Raw genomic sequence first — 21803 nt, forward strand, 5'->3', positions numbered from 1 at the left:
CGAGAGATGAAGACGACAAAGCATCTAGCCCCGAGATGGCTCAAGGCTCGCTAACTGCCAGGAAATGCAGTTTAGCCGCGGTATGGCGCCACTAGAGGAGTTAGTAGTGTGGCAATATCGAGAATAATTAGGATAAGTGGAATGGAGAGAAAATGTGAAAGAACCTGAATTACCCTAAATGCGTGACTTTGGCGCCAATGCTTATAATTAACGCGTGGTGCTCATTTCGACGTTTACTTTTGGTGCAATGTGCGGTTTGTTCTGTGGTTGCTCGGCTTCACAAAGCCCTGTTCTGGATGATGACGCTGTTCGTTCTTTTTTTTAGATGACCATGTACTCAAGCATGCATAGTTAGATGAAAACGTTTCTTATAAAAATAACATAGCACTGAATGTGTAGGGAAAAAAAATCGAGATTTATTACACCCTTCAATGTCTCAGGAATAGTTTGCGACAAATAGAATCATTCTAATTTCATGTATTACGAAATTACGAAGGGGTGAGTAATGCCAATGGCAGAAAATGTAAAAGGTGAGAAAATGATCCTTAATGTTTTTCCCTCGTTTTTGGCCCCTTCGGTTTCGCTCAGGAAAAAAAATGCAGAACTGAAAGCAAAGAAAACCTATAAAAATTAAAGAAATTACCTATATTTTCGACGACCACACATCTTAAAAGCGTAGTTTATAAACCTCTACTGAATTTTTCGTCACGAAACAGAAGACTTTAAGGCTAGCAAAGAAAATAATCCCAGAAATAAAAAATTTTCACCAAATCGACCAGTTTAACAAACGGGGAAGTTGGCCTGGCTGGTGCGTAATCTTGCGGCTAAAAACAGCGCTTACGCGAGACAGCGATCAGAGACACGACTATGTCCCCACTTTTCGCACAGCGCGACACGTGTGTCAACAGACGGCGAGCGCACGTCTTGCCAGCGCTTCCCCTCTCTACTGTCCCGAAGTAAAATCATTCTGGCAGGTGGAAAGTGTCATTGGGCGAGCGATAATGTGTATTGGGCGAGCGATGTCAAGAGATGCACAGGACTCCACACGAAGTGAAGCGGCGGCAATGGGAGCGAAAGATCGCGCAGCAAGAGGCAACACCTGCAAGCCACAAGGGGCGCCAGAGGAAATAACGTGAGGACTTTCGCTTTCGAGAAGACTCCTTTTCATCCATGCTCCTTTCCCAAGCTTGAATCCGCTGCCATTGCGAAGACTCCGCCGCCGCCGAGGGGTGCTCGAACTCGAGGCACCCGAGGGTAGAAAGTGAATGAAATGGTTAGAAATAGAACTGCAGTCAAACGACGAAGCAGTAGGTGTATGCGCGCTATGCGAGACACATCTCAGGGATCAAAAAGATCCACTGTTTACTGGTGGCTACGTCTGGGTAGGGAGCTACAGAAGAACAACTGAGAGGAAGGGGGGAGGGATAGGCATGCTGATACATCAAGGAACAAATTGGAAAAGAATAAAATCAAGTTGTACAGAACATGTCTGTGTATATATATCAAGTACATAGCCGGTAAAAGGACAAGGCTAGGGGTAGTTTATTTAGGAACCGGGGATATATGCAGGAGAGAAAACAAGGATCTAGTTTAGTGTCTAAATGACGATATAAAGCAGTTTGGAGACAGTGCCGAGATTATTCTGCTGGGTGACATGAATGGCCACATCAAGTATCTGGATGGATTCACAGATTGTAAGGGGAATTTAATGCTAGACTTCTGGGAGTGACACAACCTCGTTATTTTAAGTAGCGAAACTAAATATGAGGGACAAATCTCGTGGGAATCCTGTAACAGGCAGATGACTATGGAGTACAGACTAATGTCGCAGAGGGATCTATAGCAAGCTCGCAAAAATGGAAACAGGTAAAGAAGGAAAGTGCAGCCTGGGAAGTGATCATAAGTGCATTAGTCTACAGTTGGCAGCCCTGATCGAAAAAAGGAGAGAAGCCAACAAGAGAACGCAAAATTAAATGACGAACAAATACCGCTAATAGCTGCCGGCATAAAGAAAGCAATGGAGAAATGCCCCATGGAAAAAAAGAATAATAATCAACTAGAACTACTCATTAGTATAAAAATAAAACAAGTGAAAGGAGTAAACCACAGGAGAAGAAACCACAAAGCTGGCGGTATAAAGAAATTAGGGAGGCCATCAAACGGTTGGTTGCCTTCAAGGGAACACAGAGAAGCAAAAGGGGCGCAGTTATCTGAAGGAAAAATAGGCCAAAAATGGGAAACTTATCAACAAAAACAACAGCAAGTGCATACCCGGATATTGTTCACCACTGTTCGTTTCATTTACTCTGGCTCCAATCCATAGCAGTCATAATTGACCACTTCAGCAAGTATTTTTCAGAAGTTTTAAGCTGCCTGAAATGAAATGCAAACAGGCAGACCAAGACAGAAGTTCTGAAGACAGGACTTTTCGATTTTCAGTTTCTCAGGCAGTTGTTAAAGAGCCTGCTTAAGGAGCAAAACACCATGCCTGGCGAAATGGAGGATGACCTCCTGAAAAACAGAGTCACGCGGATGGTAACGAAAAACAAAAGGATGTAATCAGATTTTGGGAAACATTGAAGCCGATCTCAAACCATCCTGCTATCGATCCTCTCCACACCAGCGTAGGAGCCGAGGCGCATTCATATTTTCAGCCTTTCCTGCGCCTCGACCAGTCAGAAAGCAGGGGTGACTCGGTACACACATATTTTTCTGAGGCATGGTGCGCTAGAATATGAACATATCAGATGCCTTAACTGGTTCTCCAGTCATAGGCTAAAAAAATGAAGGAAATTGACCACTCCAGAACAAATAGAATGCAGCTACGGCGGCTACTAAACACTAGAAACTCACGGTGAAATCAATGTTTGTAGCTAATTTATCGTGTGACACGGAGTACTTGTTCGAGATACCTACTAACAAGGCAGAGATACTAAGTGATGCTTTCTTGTGCATTTTTTCCTTCTGGCACACAATAAACCTGGCACTGTATTTTGTCACGAAGGTGCGCGTGGTCATCAGTGTTCGCTTCGACAGTTGTCGTAGAGTCTCTATTTTGTATTTCTGTTTGCACGCATTGCGACCTCCATAAAATAAAATAATGCGACCCGCATAAAACTACAAGCTGTCTCTGAAAGCAAGAAGAATGAAGTGCTTGGCAGCGACCAGCTTCATTGCTTTCAAAAGCACTGATCATAAGGCAGTACCGGTCGAGCCGCAGCTGTGTGCCTGCAAGTGGTTTGAAGCAACTGTGTGAGGGGTTACGGGAACCAAGTGACATCCAGCAGCCGAGAAAGCTCGTCGCCAACAGAAGGCTTGTGTAAATAGTCCTTTGTGGAGGGACCGCTAAGACACCTGTTCAACAGAGTTTGCAACAGAGTGTCTCGGATGCGGCAACTCTGCTGAAATGCGCCACACAAAAATACTGCAGTCGCGGCCGGCTTTTCGAAGGTAATCAGGTTCACCTAATCATCAAAGATGGTAGTCTGCCAATCACCGCCAAACTTGATCGAATAGGCTTTGTGCCATCTCCACCTCCTAAGCTGCCATGGAAGGGTAAGCCCGATATCGTTAAAGCGAGAGCCCAAGGGTCACCTTTTGTGGCAGGTTGAGTGGCGCAAGCAGGCCGGCCTCGACAGGCGTATATGTACCCATTCAGCCGACGTGGTTTCTGCACGGAAGTGTTCGGTGATGTCGAGACTTGTGCAAGAGACTATTATATAAGGACATTCAGCCTGTGTTCATGAGTGTGGTGTGCGGATTTGTGAACCCCTATAAACAATGTAATTATTGGGTGCATGTGTCTCTGCACATGAATGTGGAATCTGTGCAGTTTGTGATGTGGCTACCCATTCAGCAGATCTGTATGCCAGCATGCACCAATGTTGCGTTTTATAGCTTTTTGCTTTAAGTGCATGGTTCTTGAAGTGTCGAGTAACCAGGAGGAACTGTGCGCCCACGAGGGCTGACATTTGTGAAGTGAAAGTGTTGCGGTCTCATTGAAACGAGCTGATAGCAAGCTCAGTTATATACTTAGGGGGGGGGGGGGGGGGGGGGGGGGGAAGGCTTGTAAGGCCACCGCTCTTTTCCAGCTGCGTCCCTTGCAGGATGCCGGCACACGCGGAAGCGGCTTTCCATTACAAGGGAGAGCCTCCGCAAGTAGAGTGCATACGGGAAATAGATAGGGTCGTTTGACGCACCGCCGCCTACTTAATAAGACTCCCTTATGACGCAGGCTATCGTCAAAGAGGCACCCGATGTCCCAGAGTGGCCCGCAGCGCCGCATGGCCAAACAAAGGCATGTTTCAAGGATGGCAGTGACGAACACCTGCCGTACTCACCCAAGCCCTGAGAAAACAGGAGCGTTCCCTATCTGGTTTGAGGAGGCGGTAAAGAGCACTGAAAAAGGCAATTACAGTGTTTCTCTGGCAATGAGCGGCAAATAAGCCGATGCATTCTTATTACCCAAGCGTCTCGGCGTCTGTGGTGTAGGAGCGTCGTGGCCCTTTTGCTTTCTCATCTGTTGCTGTTGGGCAACACAGACTGATGATGGGTGGGTGCGCATCAGTGTCAAGAACTTGACGAGCAACGTGAGCAGAAAGGGGGGTAGCGGTGTGCCTGAGAAAAGTCGGAATACCTCCGAAGGGTGAGCGTGAGGATACTCTTACTTGAGAGAGTAGTGGCATATTTGTTTCTGATTTGGTTTGCGTTGTTAACGAGACCCTGGTTTCGAGGCTAAGCCCAACACATGGGGTAGTCACCATCTCACGTTATTTTTGTTTGGAGAATTGATGCTTAGGGCGGGCCACTGAAGATGCCTGCCCTTAATCCTTTGTTAATTAAGGGTTTAAAAGCGCAAGTGAACGGATGGAGTCCAGTCCAGTCTGAGCTTGGGCTAAGTGCTTAGCGTGTAACACGGTTCTACTTAGGCTCTAACCTGTCGGGTCGATGAGTAAAGTAGCGCAAAATTTGTTCTTCCGTAAATTCATTTCTGCTTCTGGTTTTACTCTCTGTATATTTATGCTGTAAATATATGCTCTGCTGTCATCATCTGCAAGCACGCCTCCTGTTCATCTTCCATGCTAAAAGACACTAGAGGAAGGGTTCGTAAACCTACCTCGAAGAATCGAATCACCTGAAATTCTACTCCAGGTTTCTATTTTGCTAGTGCTAGGGCCAAAGTAACATTTTCTGCCCTTTAAACACGTTCCAGTAATCCTTATGTGTATCTGCTGCAAAGAGAATGGTGGTGCCCTGTACAACTTCGTTGTCTCCGTGTAACCACCTTCATCAGTTCTTAAATTTTGTAAACTGTGCCTCAGCTTTTTTTTGGAATGGAACACAAACTAATAGATGATATTTGTCTTTGGACAAGCAACTTCTGTTTCCTTGTTAGCTACCAGTACCACTTAGCCAGCCCAAACTTAGAGAACTTACCAGCAATTGGTGCTAAAAGATGTTCACTCTTGGTATTGACTCTCCCATTTATTGGTATTTATTTCTATGCTTGTTTGGGGTATGTTTGAAGGTTAGTAATGCCTGCTCCATAATGATGAGTTGTCTACGTTTAGGCATTGCAATGGAAATTGTAATGCTGAACCTTGCTGGTCCATATTAATTGCCTGCTCTGTTTAGTGCCTTGTAGTAAAGAGGAAATTTAGTTCAGTAATCTTCTTTGCCTTTGATGCTTGGTCTTGGCTGTAGGTTTTGATGACACATTTCTACATGAAAGTCATTGCAGGATTTATTGCAATGCCATTTCATGGCATACTAGCTACTGGGTGAGATTCAATGATTCACCTAAATTTTTTATACCGTTACATGGACAGTTTCAATGCCCATTGTGCCAATAAACGTCGCACTCATTGGGGATCTCTCAGTACCACACGGCAGTTTTCAATGACCACTGAACTCTATTGATATCCACTAAAAAGAGGTTTCCAAATGGCCATTGGAATTCTTTGTCGAATAGACGGATCTCATCGAGAGGAGGTCAGAGATACCAAAATGTCCGATGTGGGACTCCTTTTTCCGATTTCTTTGGAGTTTTCGTGTTCAGCGCATAATGTGGCGAAGCTAGGCCTAAAGCAGTCCAGCCTTCCAAAGCGGACTGAAGTCACGGTGACCCCTTCAGGGCACCACACCCGGCTTGTGATGCCGGCTTGTGATGCCCGGCGGACCTGAGGAAATTGAAGTGCCCGGCCAGTGGTAGGCTAGCAAGAAAGGAAAATACCTGCCACTCGAGAGGAGCGCGCAGCTTATTGCAAAGCAACGCGCTGCTGTAAAGCAGGCTCAGAGATACCAAAATGTCAGATGTGGGACTTTTTTTCGATTTCTTTGAAGTTTTCGTGCTCAGCGCACCATGTGGCGAAGCTAGGCCTAAAGCAGTCCAGCCTTCCAAAGCAGACTGAAGTCGCGGTGACCCCTTCGGGGGACCACACCCAGCTTGTGATGCGACCAAAGATCGAAATATGCAAGTGATCGAGGGAACGTCGGGCAGACCTGAGGAATTTGAAGTGCCCGGCCAGTGGTAGGCTAGCAGGAAAGGAAAATACCTGCCAGTTGAGAAGAGCGCGCAGCTTATTGCAAAGTAACGCGCTGCTGTAAAGCAGGCGGGCAGCAAGGTGGTGGAAAATTCGATAAAGAAGGAGAATGCGGATCCTGAAAGGAGCCGAAAAGATCATTTTGAAGCCACACGGCAGCCTGGTGCGCCTAGTCCAGCGTGGCAATGCCTATTTGATTGACGCAATCAAGAAAGAGGGTGGCGGGAGTGAACCCACGTGTGGAGGAGGATGACGTGGTCTCCTTAAATATCAAGCTGCACTCGATTCTCGTAGCACAATGAGCACAGAGAGAAAGCTGCACTAGGCGAGCCTTATGCACATCACGTTCCAGGACGAGAAGATAGCAACGACAGTCACTGTGGTGACTCCGGAAGATTGTGGCAATGGCGTGATTAAGAACATGCCACTAGAGTATATTCCATCGACAAAATACGTACAGACTGGACCGGTCTGGCAACCTGAAAGCTTTGGTCGTTTGCAGGCTCGGAAGATAATCGAGAGCCGTGCTTATTCTCTTCGAAGAGAGTGAAGTTCCAAGAAACATTGTTCTGAACGAGGTGTCCTTAGGAGGCCATGTACACCGTAAAAAGTGCGATGTTTGCAACGTTTGTGGCAGACTCAGCTACAGGGAAGACGTCTGCCCAGACCCGAGCGACTACAAATGCAAAGGCTGCGGACGGGAGAAACCACCAAGAGACCGCCAAATTGAGGCGAAGTGTTAGCTATGTGGCAAAGGCCATGTATTGGGCAAGCGAAAATGTCAAGAGATGTACAGTGTACAGGACTCCACTCGAAGTGAAGAAGCGGCAATGGGAGCGAAAGATTGCGCAGCAAGAGGCAACACGTGCAAGCAACCAGGGGCGCCAAAGGAAATAACGGGCGGACTTCAGCATTCGAGAAGACTCCTTTCCATCCATGCTCCTTTCCCAAGCTTGAATCCGCCGCTATTGCGAGACTCCGCCGCTGCCGAGGGGGTGCTCAAGTTTATAGACCATAGGGCGCTCGAACTCGAGGCACCCGGGGGTAGAAATTGAGAAATATGGTTAGAAATAGAGCAGTAGTTAAAGGATGAAGCAGTAGGTGTTTACGCGCTATGTGAGAAACATCTCAGGGATCAAGAAGATCCACCGTTTATTGGTGGCTACGTCTGGGAAGGGAGCTACAGAAGAACAAATGAGAGGAAGGGAGGAGGGATAGGCATGCTGATACATCAAGGAACAAATTGGCAAAGAATAAAATCAAGTTGTAGAGAACATGTCTGTGTATATCAGGTACAATGCCAGTAAAAGTACATGGCTACGGGTAGTTTATTTAGGGACAGGGAATATATGCAGGAGAGAAAACAAGGATCTAGTTAAGTGTCTCAATGACGATATAAAGCAGTTTGGAGACAGTGCCAAGATTATTCTCCTGGGTGACATGAATGGCCACATCAAGTATCTGGATGGATTCACAGATTGTAACGGGAAGTTAATGCTAGTCTTCTGGGAGTGACAACCTAGTTATTGCAAGTAGAGAAACTAAATATGAGGGACAAATTTCGTGGGAATCTTGTAACAGGCAGACGACTATTGAGTACTGACTAATGTCGCAGAGGCATATATAGCAAGCTCGCATAATGGAAACAAGTAAAGAGGGGAAGTGATCATAAGTGCATTAGTCTACAGTTGGCAGCCCTGATCGAAAAATGCAGAGAATTCAACAAGAGAACGCAAAATTAAATGACGAACAAATACCACTAGTAGCTGCCGGCATAAAGGAAGAAATGGAGAAATGCCCCATGGAAAAAAAGAATTATAATCAACTAGAACTACTCATTAGTATAAAAATAAAACAAATTAAAGGAGTAAACCACTGGAGAAGAAACGACAAAGCTGGTGGGATAAAGAAATTACGGAGGCCATTGAACAAACGGTTGCCTTCAAGGGAACACAGAGAAGCAAAGGGGGCGCAGTTATCTGAAGGAAAAATAGGCCAAAAATGGGAACCTTATCAACAAAAGCAACAGCAAATGCATACCCTGATATTGTTCACCGCTGTTCATTTCATTTACTCTGGCTCCAATCCATAGCAGTCCTAACTGAACTCTTCAGCAAGTATTTTTTAAAAGTTTTAAGCTGCCTGAAATGAATTGCAAAATGGCAGACAAAGACAAAAGTTTTGAAGACAGGACTTTTCGATTATCAGTTTCTCAGGCAGTTGTTAAAGAGCCTGCTTAAGGAGCAAGACGCCACGCCTGGCGAAATGAACGACGACCTCCTGAAAACAGTCATGCGGCTGGCAACGGAAACCAAAAGGATGTAATGAGATTTTGGGAAACATTGAAGCTGATCTCAAACCATCCTGCTATCGATCCTCTTTGCACCAGCGTAGGAGCCGAGGCGCATTCATATTTCCAGCCTTTCCTGCGCCTCGAGCAGTCAGATCGCAGGGGTGACCCGGTACATACATATTTTTCTGAGGCATGGTGCGCTAGAATATGAACATATCAGATACCTTAACTGGTTCTCCAGTCATAGGCTGAAAAAAAATGAAGGAAACTGACCACTCCAGGACAAATAAAATGCAGCTACTGATGCACGGCGGCTGGCTAAAACACTAGAAACTCACGGTGAAAGCAGTGTTTGTGCCTAATTTATTGCGTGACACGGAGTACTGGTACGAGATACCTAATAACAAGGCAGAGATACTAAGTGATGTTTTCTTGCGCATTTTTTTCATCTGGCACAAAATAAACCTGGCACTGTATTTTGTCACGAAGGTGCGCGTGGTCATCAGTGTTCGCGTCGACAGTTGTCGTAGAGTCTATTTTTTATTTCTGTTTGCACGCATTGCGACCCGCATAAAATAAAATAATGCGACCCGTATAAAACTACAAGCTGTCTCCGAAAACAAGAAGAATGAAGTGCTTGGCAGCGACCAGCTTCATTGCTTTCAAAAGCACTGATCATAAGGCAGTACCGGTCGAGCCGCAGCTGTGTGCCTGCAAGTGGTTTGAAGCAACTGTGTGAGGGGTTACGGGAACCAAGTGACATCCAGCAGCCGAGAAAGCTCGTGCCCAATAGAAGGTAAGCGCGAGAGCAGCTGTGCTTGTGTGAATAGCCCTTTGTGGAGGGATCGCTAAGACACCTGTGCGACAGAGTTTGTAACAGAGTGTCACGGATGTGGCACAACTGCTGAAATGCGCCACACAGAAATACTGCAGTCACGGCTGGCTTTTCGAAGGTAATCAGGTTCACTTCATCATCAAAGATGGTAGGCTGCCAATCACTGCCAAATTTGATCGGATAGGATTTGTGCCATCTCCACCTCCTAAGCCGCCATGAAAGGGTAAGCCCGATATCGTTAAAGCGAGTGGCCAAGGGTCACCTTTTGTGGCAAGTCAAGTGGCACAACTAGGCTGGCTTTGCAAGGCGTAAATGTTCCCATTCAGCCGACGTGGTTTGGCACAGAGATTTCAGTGATGTAATGCTGACGTCGTAAGAATAATCTCAATATGTGAGACACACTGCACGATTCTGGATGGATTACTGGGCCTAGGTGTGGCTGACCTGATGGGGGTACGAAATGGCAGATGCATATTCAAGTTTCAGCCTGACCAAAGTTAAATAGGCAGTTAGTGTAGCAGATAAGACTAATCGTTTTTTTATTGACTGTGTGTATTCCTTTTCTTCGCTTCAAAAGAAGGTCGAGTTTTTACTTCAATGTGTCCATCCTGTTTGTGGAGATCAGTAAAGTAATTGCTTAGCCCGAAGGCGCAAATGTCTAGAAGCTTGTAGGTATAGCAGAGGTATCTCAATCCTTGAACAAGCTCTGCTCTGAGTCATTTTTCTTGGTGTCCAAGGCCATCGCTTGCGTCTAAGCTCTTCAGGAGAGTATTTATTTATCCCGCCTTCTTTGCAGTAGCATTGGGAATTTCACTGAGCACCTTCGACTTGCAATATTCATTGATGTGTTTATGCAGAAAAATGCTTGGAAAAAAGGAATTACTGAAGGAAAATGCTGGCTGGAGATTTCTTTCCTCTTTTTGTTTTTCAGGTTGAAAGCCGGTCTTCCCACATTTTTGATGAAGTCCCAGCCTCCACTTTCGCTGTCCGTATCACAACTCATGGACACTCTGAATAAGGACTCCGTCATCGAATGCGACAAAGATGAAAACAGCGAGTTTCCAAACACGCAAGCTGAACCTCCGTTTTCCCAAAATGACCTGGACATCAAGCCTAACTCGGGAGGCGACCAGCCTGAAGGATCCCGTCTAACACGAGTGCCTTTTCACTGGATAGGGCAGAAGGAGGAGGTGCCCATAAGAGCTGCAACTAGCAACCACCATGGCCGAAGACCTGCACACAATGTCCAACGTGAACGAACAGATGACTTCTAAGCTGGGAGAACTTAAGATCTCTTCACACAAACAGCAAATGCGGAATTATAACCTTGAATGTGTAAACTCCATTCTGGCTGAATATATCAGCCACTACAACACACATAATGAAGAGGACATAGGGAATTCAGAGGACACAGAGAACGCAGAGACAGAGTAGATGGTAGAGGCCATCCTGGGTCTCCTGGGCCTAGTCAAGCTCAGAGCTTCTAGCTCAGGAGACCTTTCCAATTTCTGGAAAAATAAAACATGTATGTATGTATGTAAAAAACTCTCTGGCAAGACATGTTCCTTGCCTTCTGTTCTTTGTACAGTGCACTGTGTTCAGACATGTTTTGGCATTTGTGATGACATTCTCTTCACGTTCAAGGAGTATTGGAAAAATCCAATGCCTTTCGTTCTGCATTTTAGATCTTTTATTGCTTTCCTAAGTTTACACAGATTTGCTTCGCACATTTTCACTCTCTGTTCTCATGGGCTGTTAGTTTCTGGCCATTTCATGCTTCAGCTCACTTCTGACACTGAAGGTGCACCTTGATGTACTGCTGAAGTGAAGCTATGGACATTGCCATGATATTAGTTGTACTTGATTGAAAATCCTGTTTGAAGATCAGACCCATCTAATTAGTAATATGTGCTATAGGCGACACTGATCATCAGAAATTTTAATTGATGATTCTAAAAGAATCGAATTGTGGGATGGAGATCCCTTGAACTTATTTACAAATACTGTGTTACATGTTTGTTTTGAATTTCCATCCCCTCCTTGATGTATTTGCATTTGGTTGATGTCTTCTGAAATTGTGCATATGCACAATTTAAGGAGTAACAGGGAATGTTGATTAGTAGGTGCAAACCAACGTTCTTTCCTAATGGCTTCTTGAACTGTGAGAAGCAGTTCTTACTCTATTTCTCAGCTTCTAGATTTCACACATATGCTTCCATGTGCTGTGTTGTATTTGACTAAGCTCGAAGCAGGCTCCTAGTTGTGGTATGGCATGTAATACCTATAATATTTAGCACACATTAGTATTTGCAATCAAAATTTTTATTTGTACATGCTTCTGGGATTAAGCCTGTCTTGTGCAGTGCGAGAGCTCCCAATCACCTTCTACTGGACCCCACCACTGAGGGTCCTAATGAGTGACATGTGTTGTTGTTCTTCCGTGAGATTAGTTGGGAAGATTGTGTATTGCACAATGTTCTATTTATGGCCTCGTTGTCTGCCTTCTGGCACTGTGGCTGAAAATTAAATTTTGAGGCCAGTTGTCAGGGGAAAATTTTTTTGTGCGTGTGAGAAATAGAGATTAAGCGAGGAGATGGCATTGCTTACTGATGGGGTTTATACGTGCAGGTCAGGCACGGAGGAACAGTATGACGAGAAGTAAAGAATACTCCAGGAAATATCCGACATCGCTCGCGAGCATGGAGATAAGGTGAAGCCGGCATCCACAAAAAAGTCTCCTGTGCTCGGTGACAGCTACCAACTACGCTAGTTGCGGAGCGGAACTCTGTGACTTTGACCAGAATCCGGCTACCGCCGCTCATGCCGCTGCCCTGGACGCCGGCCCCTGCACCGCAGATGTGTCATCGCCCAAGGAGCACCCGTGTGAGAATATTTTTATGGGCAATTTCAGACAAATGTGATGTCAGGCAGGCATTCAGGACACGGTCACGCCGCAGTAGCGCTTCGACCAGCGGTGGCTAGAGTATGTTTTATTGCCAAAGCAGCTTTATCGTGAATGTCCTAATTTAACGAGTCTAGTCGGAGCTCGCGAATGGGCCATCCAAAAGTCAGTGTTCCCTAAAACAAGCTTCATCGATCAGAAAGCACTTCTGTTTAGTTAACCATCTCTTGTGCATTCTTGAATGTGAAGGCAAGTTGCAGTATATGCAGTTTGGCTATGTTAATCTGTGCTGCCCATAACCTTCCACATTGCAACAGCTACTGCTGTATCACCATTCAACGTGCTGTAAAGCCGACCTTCAACCTAGATTTTTGAATTCAGGTGGCACATTCCACTTTGAACAATGTGAAAACTGTTACGAAGCATTTGTCTTCGAAAATATTGTGGTTACTGTAAAAAAATTCCTGGATCTATTTATTACAATGCTTTAGTACAAACACTGCAGGCCACTTGTGCATTAAAATCTGTTAGGAATATATAAAATCAGTCTCTGAGATGTGGACTTTGCAATAGTTACTGTTCATTAGGGAAACATTGCTCTGTATGTGTGCTACCCTTTTTTAGGGCAATCAGCTGGTGACCCATCCCCAGCAGCAAATATATTGCAGTAAATATATCGAGTGGATACAGCTGAAGATGTGCCAGCAACAGGTGATGGTGGCACACATCCAGATTGCGAGCTCGGCTCCAGTGTGCAGCTGCCAGCAGCCGTTTCCCAACCAAGCCTTGGCCACTGCTGCACAGGTTCTCAGCCTGAAAGGCGAGGTAAGTTAACTGCACCACATATAATTAGGCAGCTAAATGCAAAGCAACGCACTGCTGTAAAGCAAGCTCAGAGATACCGAAATGTCCGATATGGGACTTATTTTTCCGATTTCTTTGCAGTTTTCGTGCTCAGCGCACCATGTGGCGAAGCTAGGCCTAAAGCAGTCCAGCCTTCCAAAGCAGACTGAAGTCGCGGTGACCCCTTCGGGGGACCACACCCAGCTTGTGATGCGACCAAAGATCCAAATATGTAAGTGATAGAGGGAACGTCGGGCAGACATGAGGAATTTGAAGTGCCCGGCCAGTAGTAGACTAGCAAGAAAGGAAAATACCTGCCACTCGAGAGGAGTGTGCAGCTTATTGCAAAGCAACGCGCTGCTGTAAAGCAGGGGGGCAGCAAGATGGCGGAACATTCGATAAAGAAGGAGAATGCAGATCCCGAAAGGAGCCGAAAAGATCCTTTTGAAGCCACACGGCAGCCTGGTGTGCCTAGTCAAGCGTGGCAATGCCTATTTGATTGACGCAATCAAGAGGGTGGCGGGAGTGAACCCACGTGTGAAGGAGGATGACGTGGTCTCCTTAAATATGAAGCTGCACTCGATTCTCGTAGCCACTACAAGCACAGATAGAAAGCTGCACTAGGCGAGCCTTATGCACATCACGTTCCAGGACTAGAAGATAGCAATGACAGTCTCTGTGGTGACTCCGGAAGATTGTGGCAATGGCGTGATTAAGAACATGCCACTAGAGTATATTCCTTCGACAAAATACGTACAGACTGGACCAGTGTAGCAACCTGAAAGCTTTGGTCGTTCGCAGGCTTGGAAGATAATCGAGAACCGTGCTTATTCTCATCGAAGAGAGAGAAGTTCCAAGATACATTGTTCTGAACGAGGTGTCCTTAAGATGCCATGTATACCGTAAAAAGTGCGATGTTTGCAACGTTTGCGGCAGACTCAGCTACAGGGAAGACGTCTGCCCAGACCCGAGCGACTACAAACCCAAAGTCTACGGACTTGAGAAATCCTCAAGAGACCGCCAAATTGAGGCGAAGTGTTAGCCATGTGGCAGAGGCCATGTATTGGGCAAGCGAAAATGTCAAGAGATGTACAGTGCACAGGACTCCACTCGAAGTGAAGAAGCGGCAATGGGAGCGAACGATTGCGCAGAAAGAGGCAACACCAGCAAGCCACCAGGGGCGCAAAAGGAAATAACGGGAGGACTTCAGCATTCGAGAAGACTCCTTTCCATCCATGTTCTTTTCCTAAGCTTGAATCCGCCGCTGTTACGAGACTCCGCCGCTGCCGAGGGGGTGCTCAAGTTTATAGACCATGGGGCGCACGAACTCGAGGTACCCGGGGGTAGAAATTGAGAAATAAAGTTAGAAATAGAGCAGTAGTTAAACGATGAAGCAGTAGGTGTTTACGCGCTATGCAAGACACATCTCAGGGATCAAGAAGATCCACCGTTTATTGGTGGCTACGTCTGGGAAGGGAGCTACAGAAGAACAACTGAGAGGAAGGGAGGAGGGATAGGCATGCTGATACATCAAGGAACAAATTGGCAAATAAAATCAAGTTGTAGAGAACATGTCTGTGTATATCAGGTACAATGACAGTAAAAGGACATGGCTAGGGGTAGTTTATTTAGGGACAGGGGATATATGCAGGAGAGAAAACAAGGATCTAGTTAAGTGTCTCAATGACGATATAAAGCAGTTTGGAGACAGTGCCGAGATTATTCTGCTGGGTGACATGAATGGCCACATCAAGTATCTGGATGGATTCACAGATTGTAACGGGAAGTTAATGCTAGACTTCTGGGAGTGACACAACCTAGTTATTGCTAGTAGAGAAACTAAATATGAGGAACAAATCTCGTGGGAATCCTGTAAGAGGCAGACGACTATTGAGTACTGACTAATGTCGCAGAGGCATATATAGCAAGCTCGCATAATGGAAACAAGTAAAGAGGGGAAGTGATCATAAGTGCATTAGTCTACAGTTGGCAGCCCTGATCGAAAAATGCAGAGAATTCAACAAGAGAACGCAAAATTAAATGACGAACAAATACCGCTAATAGCTGCCGGCATAAAGGAAGCAATGGAGAAATGCCCCATGGAAAAAAAGAATTGTAATCAGCTAGAACTACCCATTAGTATAAAAATAAAACAAGTGAAATGAGTAAACCACTGGAGAAGAAACCACAAAGCTGGTGGGATAAAGAAATTAGGGAGGCCTTTGAACAAACGGATGCCTTCAAGGGAACACAGAGAAGCAAAGGGGGCGCAGTTATCTGAAGGAAAAATATGCCAAAATGGGAACCTTATCAACGAAAGCAAAAGCAAGTGCATACCCGGATATTGTTCACCACTGTTCGTTTCATTTACTCTGACTCCAATCCATAGCAGTCCTAACTGACCACTTCAGCAAGTATTTTTTAGAAGTTTTAAGCTGCCTGAAATAAATTGCAAACAGGCAGACCAAGACAAAAGTTTTGAAGACAGGACTTTTCGATTTTCAGTTTTTCAGGCAGTTGTTAAAGAGCCTGCTTAAGGAGCAAGACGCCACGCCTGGCGAAATGAACGACGACCTCTTGAAAACAGTCATGCGGCTGGCAACGGAAACCAAAAGGATGTAATGAGATTTTGGGAAACATTGAAGCTGATCTCAAACCATCCTGCTATCGATCCTCTTTGCACCAGCGTAGGAGCCGAGGCGCATTCATATTTCCAGCCTTTCCTGCGCCTCGAGCAGTCAGATCGCAGGGGTGACCCGGTACATACATATTTTTCTGAGGCATGGTGCGCTAGAATATGAACATATCAGATACCTTAACTGGTTCTCCAGTCATAGGCTGAAAAAAAATGAAGGAAACTGACCACTCCAGGACAAATAAAATGCAGCTACTGATGCACGGCGGCTGGCTAAAACACTAGAAACTCACGGTGAAAGCAGTGTTTGTGCCTAATTTATTGCGTGACACGGAGTACTGGTACGAGATACCTAATAACAAGGCAGAGATACTAAGTGATGTTTTCTTGCGCATTTTTTTCATCTGGCACAAAATAAACCTGGCACTGTATTTTGTCACGAAGGTGCGCGTGGTCATCAGTGTTCGCGTCGACAGTTGTCGTAGAGTCTATTTTTTATTTCTGTTTGCACGCATTGCGACCCGCATAAAATAAAATAATGCGACCCGTATAAAACTACAAGCTGTCTCCGAAAACAAGAAGAATGAAGTGCTTGGCAGCGACCAGCTTCATTGCTTTCAAAAGCACTGATCATAAGGCAGTACCGGTCGAGCCGCAGCTGTGTGCCTGCAAGTGGTTTGAAGCAACTGTGTGAGGGGTTACGGGAACCAAGTGACATCCAGCAGCCGAGAAAGCTCGTGCCCAATAGAAGGTAAGCGCGAGAGCAGCTGTGCTTGTGTGAATAGCCCTTTGTGGAGGGATCGCTAAGACACCTGTGCGACAGAGTTTGTAACAGAGTGTCTCGGATGTGGCACAACTGCTGAAATGCGCCACACAGAAATACTGCAGTCACGGCTGGCTTTTCGAAGGTAATCAGGTTCACTTCATCATCAAAGATGGTAGGCTGCCAATCACTGCCAAATTTGATCGGATAGGATTTGTGCCATCTCCACCTCCTAAGCCGCCATGAAAGGGTAAGCCCGGTATCGTTAAAGCGAGTGGCCAAGGGTCACCTTTTGTGGCAAGTCAAGTGGCACAACTAGGCTGGCTTTGCAAGGCGTAAATGTTCCCATTCAGCCGACGTGGTTTGGCACAGAGATTTCAGTGATGTAATGCTGACGTCGTAAGAATAATCTCAATATGTGAGACACACTGCACGATTCTGGATGGATTACTGGGCCTAGGTGTGGCTGACCTGATGGGGGTACGAAATGGCATATGCATATTCAAGTTTCAGCCTGACCAAAGTTAAATAGGCAGTTAGTGTAGCAGATAAGACTAATCGTTTTTTTATTGACTGTGTGTATTCCTTTTCTTCGCTTCAAAAGAAGGTCGAGTTTTTACTTCAATGTGTCCATCCTGTTTGTGGAGATCAGTAAAGTAATTGCTTAGCCCGAAGGCGCAAATGTCTAGAAGCTTGTAGGTATAGCAGAGGTATCTCAATCCTTGAACAAGCTCTGCTCTGAGTCATTTTTCTTGGTGTCCAAGGCCATCGCTTGCGTCTAAGCTCTTCAGGAGAGTATTTATTTATCCCGCCTTCTTTGCAGTAGCATTGGGAATTTCACTGAGCACCTTCGACTTGCAATATTCATTGATGTGTTTATGCAGAAAAATGCTTGGAAAAAAGGAATTACTGAAGGAAAATGCAGGCTGGAGATTTCTTTCCTCTTTTTGTTTTTCAGGTTGAAAGCCGGTCTTCCCACATTTTTGATGAAGTCCCAGCCTCCACTTTCGCTGTCCGTATCACAACTCATGGACACTCTGAATAAGGACTCCGTCATCGAATGCGACAAAGATGAAAACAGCGAGTTTGCAAACACGCAAGCTGAACCTCCGTTTTCCCAAAATGACCTGGACATCAAGCCTAACTCGGGAGGCGACCAGCCTGAAGGATCCCGTCTAACACGAGTGCCTTTTCACTGGATAGGGCAGAAGGAGGAGGTGCCCATAAGAGCTGCAACTAGCAACCACCATGGCCGAAGACCTGCACACAATGTCCAACGTGAACGAACAGATGACTTCTAAGCTGGGAGAACTTAAGATCTCTTCACACAAACAGCAAATGCGGAATTATAACCTTGAATGTGTAAACTCCGTTCTGGCTGAATATATCAGCCACTACAACACACATAATGAAGAGGACATAGGGAATTCAGAGGACACAGATAACGCAGAGACAGAGTAGATGGTAGAGGCCATCCTGGGTCTCCTGGGCCTAGTCAAGCTCAGAGCTTCTAGCTCAGGAGACCTTTCCAATTTCTGGAAAAATAAAACATGTATGTATGTATGTAAAAAACTCTCTGGCAAGACATGTTCCTTGCCTTCTGTTCTTTGTACAGTGCACTGTGTTCAGACATGTTTTGGCATTTGTGATGACATTCTCTTCACGTTCAAGGAGTATTGGAAAAATCCAATGCCTTTCGTTCTGCATTTTAGATCTTTTATTGCTTTCCTAAGTTTACACAGATTTGCTTCGCACATTTTCACTCTCTGTTCTCATGGGCTGTTAGTTTCTGGCCATTTCATGCTTCAGCTCACTTCTGACACTGAAGGTGCACCTTGATGTACTGCTGAAGTGAAGCTATGGACATTGCCATGATATTAGTTGTACTTGATTGAAAATCCTGTTTGAAGATCAGACCCATCTAATTAGTAATATGTGCTATAGGCGACACTGATCATCAGAAATTTTAATTGATGATTCTAAAAGAATCGAATTGTGGGATGGAGATCCCTTGAACTTATTTACAAATACTGTGTTACATGTTTGTTTTGAATTTCCATCCCCTCCTTGATGTATTTGCATTTGGTTGATGTCTTCTGAAATTGTGCATATGCACAATTTAAGGAGTAACAGGGAATGTTGATTAGTAGGTGCAAACCAACGTTCTTTCCTAATGGCTTCTTGAACTGTGAGAAGCAGTTCTTACTCTATTTCTCAGCTTCTAGATTTCACACATATGCTTCCATGTGCTGTGTTGTATTTGACTAAGCTCGAAGCAGGCTCCTAGTTGTGGTATGGCATGTAATAACTATAATATTTAGCACACATTAGTATTTGCAATCAAAATTTTTATTTGTACATGCTTCTGGGATTAAGCCTGTCTTGTGCAGTGCGAGAGCTCCCAATCACCTTCTACTGGACCCCACCACTGAGGGTCCTAATGAGTGACATGTGTTGTTGTTCTTCCGTGAGATTAGTTGGGAAGATTGTGTATTGCACAATGTTCTATTTATGGCTTCGTTGTCTGCTTTCTGGCACTGTGGCTGAAAATTAAATTTTGAGGCCATGTTGCCAGGGGAAAATTTTTTTGTGCGTGTGAGAAATAGAGATTAAGCGAGGAGATGGCATTGCTTACTGATGGGGTTTATACGTGCAGGTCAGGCACGGAGGAACAGTATGACGAGAAGTAAAGAATACTCCAGGAAATATCCGACATCGCTCGCGAGCATGGAGATAAGGTGAAGCCGGCATCCACAAAAAAGTTTCCTGTGCTCGGTGACAGCTACCAACTACGCTAGTTGCGGAGCGGAACTCTGTGACTTTGACCAGAATCCGGCTACCGCCGCTCATGCCGCTGCCCTGGACGCCGGCCCCTGCACCGCAGATGTGTCATCGCCCAAGGAGCACCCGTGTGAGAATATTTTTATGGGCAATTTCAGACAAATGTGATGTCAGGCAGGCATTCAGGACACGGTCACGCCGCAGTAGCGCTTCGACCAGCGGTGGCTAGAGTATGTTTTATTGCCAAAGCAGCTTTATCGTGAATGTCCTAATTTAACGAGTCTAGTCGGAGCTCGCGAATGGGCCATCCAAAAGTCAGTGTTCCCTAAAACAAGCTTCATCGATCAGAAAGCACTTCTGTTTAGTTAACCATCTCTTGTGCATTCTTGAAAGTGAAGGCAAGTTGCAGTATATGCAGTTTGGCTATGTTAATCTGTGCTGCCCATAACCTTCCACATTGCAACAGCTACTGCTGTATCACCATTCAACGTGCTGTAAAGCCGACCTTCAACCTAGATTTTTGAATTCAGGTGGCACATTCCACTTTGAACAATGTGAAAACTGTTACGAAGCATTTGTCTTCGAAAATATTGTGGTTACTGTAAAAAAATTCCTGGATCTATTTATTACAATGCTTTAGTACAAACACTGCAGGCCACTTGTGCATTAAAATCTGTTAGGAATATATAAAATCAGTCTCTGAGATGTGGACTTTGCAATAGTTACTGTTCATTAGGGAAACATTGCTCTGTATGTGTGCTACCCTTTTTTAGGGCAATCAGCTGGTGACCCATCCCCAGCAGCAAATATATTGCAGTAAATATATCGAGTGGATACAGCTGAAGATGTGCCAGCAACAGGTGATGGTGGCACACATCCAGATTGCGAGCTCGGCTCCAGTGTGCAGCTGCCTGCAGCCGTTTCCCAACCAAGCCTTGGCCACTGCTGCACAGGTTCTCAGCCTGAAAGGCGAGGTAAGTTAACTGCACCACATATAATTAGGCAGCTAATTGCAAAGCAACGCGCTGCTGTAAAGCAAGCTCAGAGATACCAAAATGTCCGATATGGGAGTTATTTTTCCGATTTCTTTGCAGTTTTCGTGCTCAGCGCACCATGTGGCGAAGCTAGGCCTAAAGCAGTCCAGCCTTCCGAAGCAGACTGAAGTCGCGGTGACCCCTTCGGGGGACCACACCCAGCTTGTGATGCGACCAAAGATCCAAATATGTAAGTGATAGAGAGAACGTCGGGCAGACATGAGGAATTTGAAGTGCCCGGCCAGTAGTAGGCTAGCAAGAAAGGAAAATACCTGCCACTCGAGAGGAGTGTGCAGCTTATTGCAAAGCAACGCGCTGCTGTAAAGCAGGGGGGCAGCAAGATGGCGGAAAATTCGATAAAGAAGGAGAATGCAGATCCCGAAAGGAGCCGAAAAGATCCTTTTGAAGCCACACGGCAGCCTGGTGTGCCTAGTCAAGCGTGGCAATGCCTATTTGATTGACGCAATCAAGAGGGTGGCGGGAGTGAACCCACGTGTGGAGGAGGATGACGTGGTCTCCTTAAATATGAAGCTGCACTCGATTCTCGTAGCCACTACAAGCACAGATAGAAAGCTGCACTAGGCGAGCCTTATGCACATCACGTTCCAGGACTAGAAGATAGCAATGACAGTCTCTGTGGTGACTCCGGAAGATTGTGGCAATGGCGTGATTAAGAACATGCCACTAGAGTATATTCCTTCGACAAAATACGTACAGACTGGACCAGTGTAGCAACCTGAAAGCTTTGGTCGTTCGCAGGCTTGGAAGATAATCGAGAACCGTGCTTATTCTCATCGAAGAGAGAGAAGTTCCAAGATACATTGTTCTGAACGAGGTGTCCTTAAGATGCCATGTATACCGTAAAAAGTGCGATGTTTGCAACGTTTGCGGCAGACTCAGCTACAGGGAAGACGTCTGCCCAGACCCGAGCGACTACAAACCCAAAGTCTGCGGACTGGAGAAACCCTCAAGAGACCGCCAAATTGAGGCGAAGTGTTAGCCATGTGGCAGAGGCCATGTATTGGGCAAGCGAAAATGTCAAGAGATGTACAGTGCACAGGACTCCACTCGAAGTGAAGAAGCGGCAATGGGAGCGAACGATTGCGCAGAAAGAGGCAACACCAGCAAGCCACCAGGGGCGCAAAAGGAAATAACGGGAGGACTTCAGCATTCGA

The sequence above is a fragment of the Amblyomma americanum genome, chromosome 1 (genome assembly GCF_052857255.1).
Source record: "Amblyomma americanum isolate KBUSLIRL-KWMA chromosome 1, ASM5285725v1, whole genome shotgun sequence".
NCBI classification, from domain to species: Eukaryota; Metazoa; Arthropoda; class Arachnida; order Ixodida; family Ixodidae; genus Amblyomma; species Amblyomma americanum.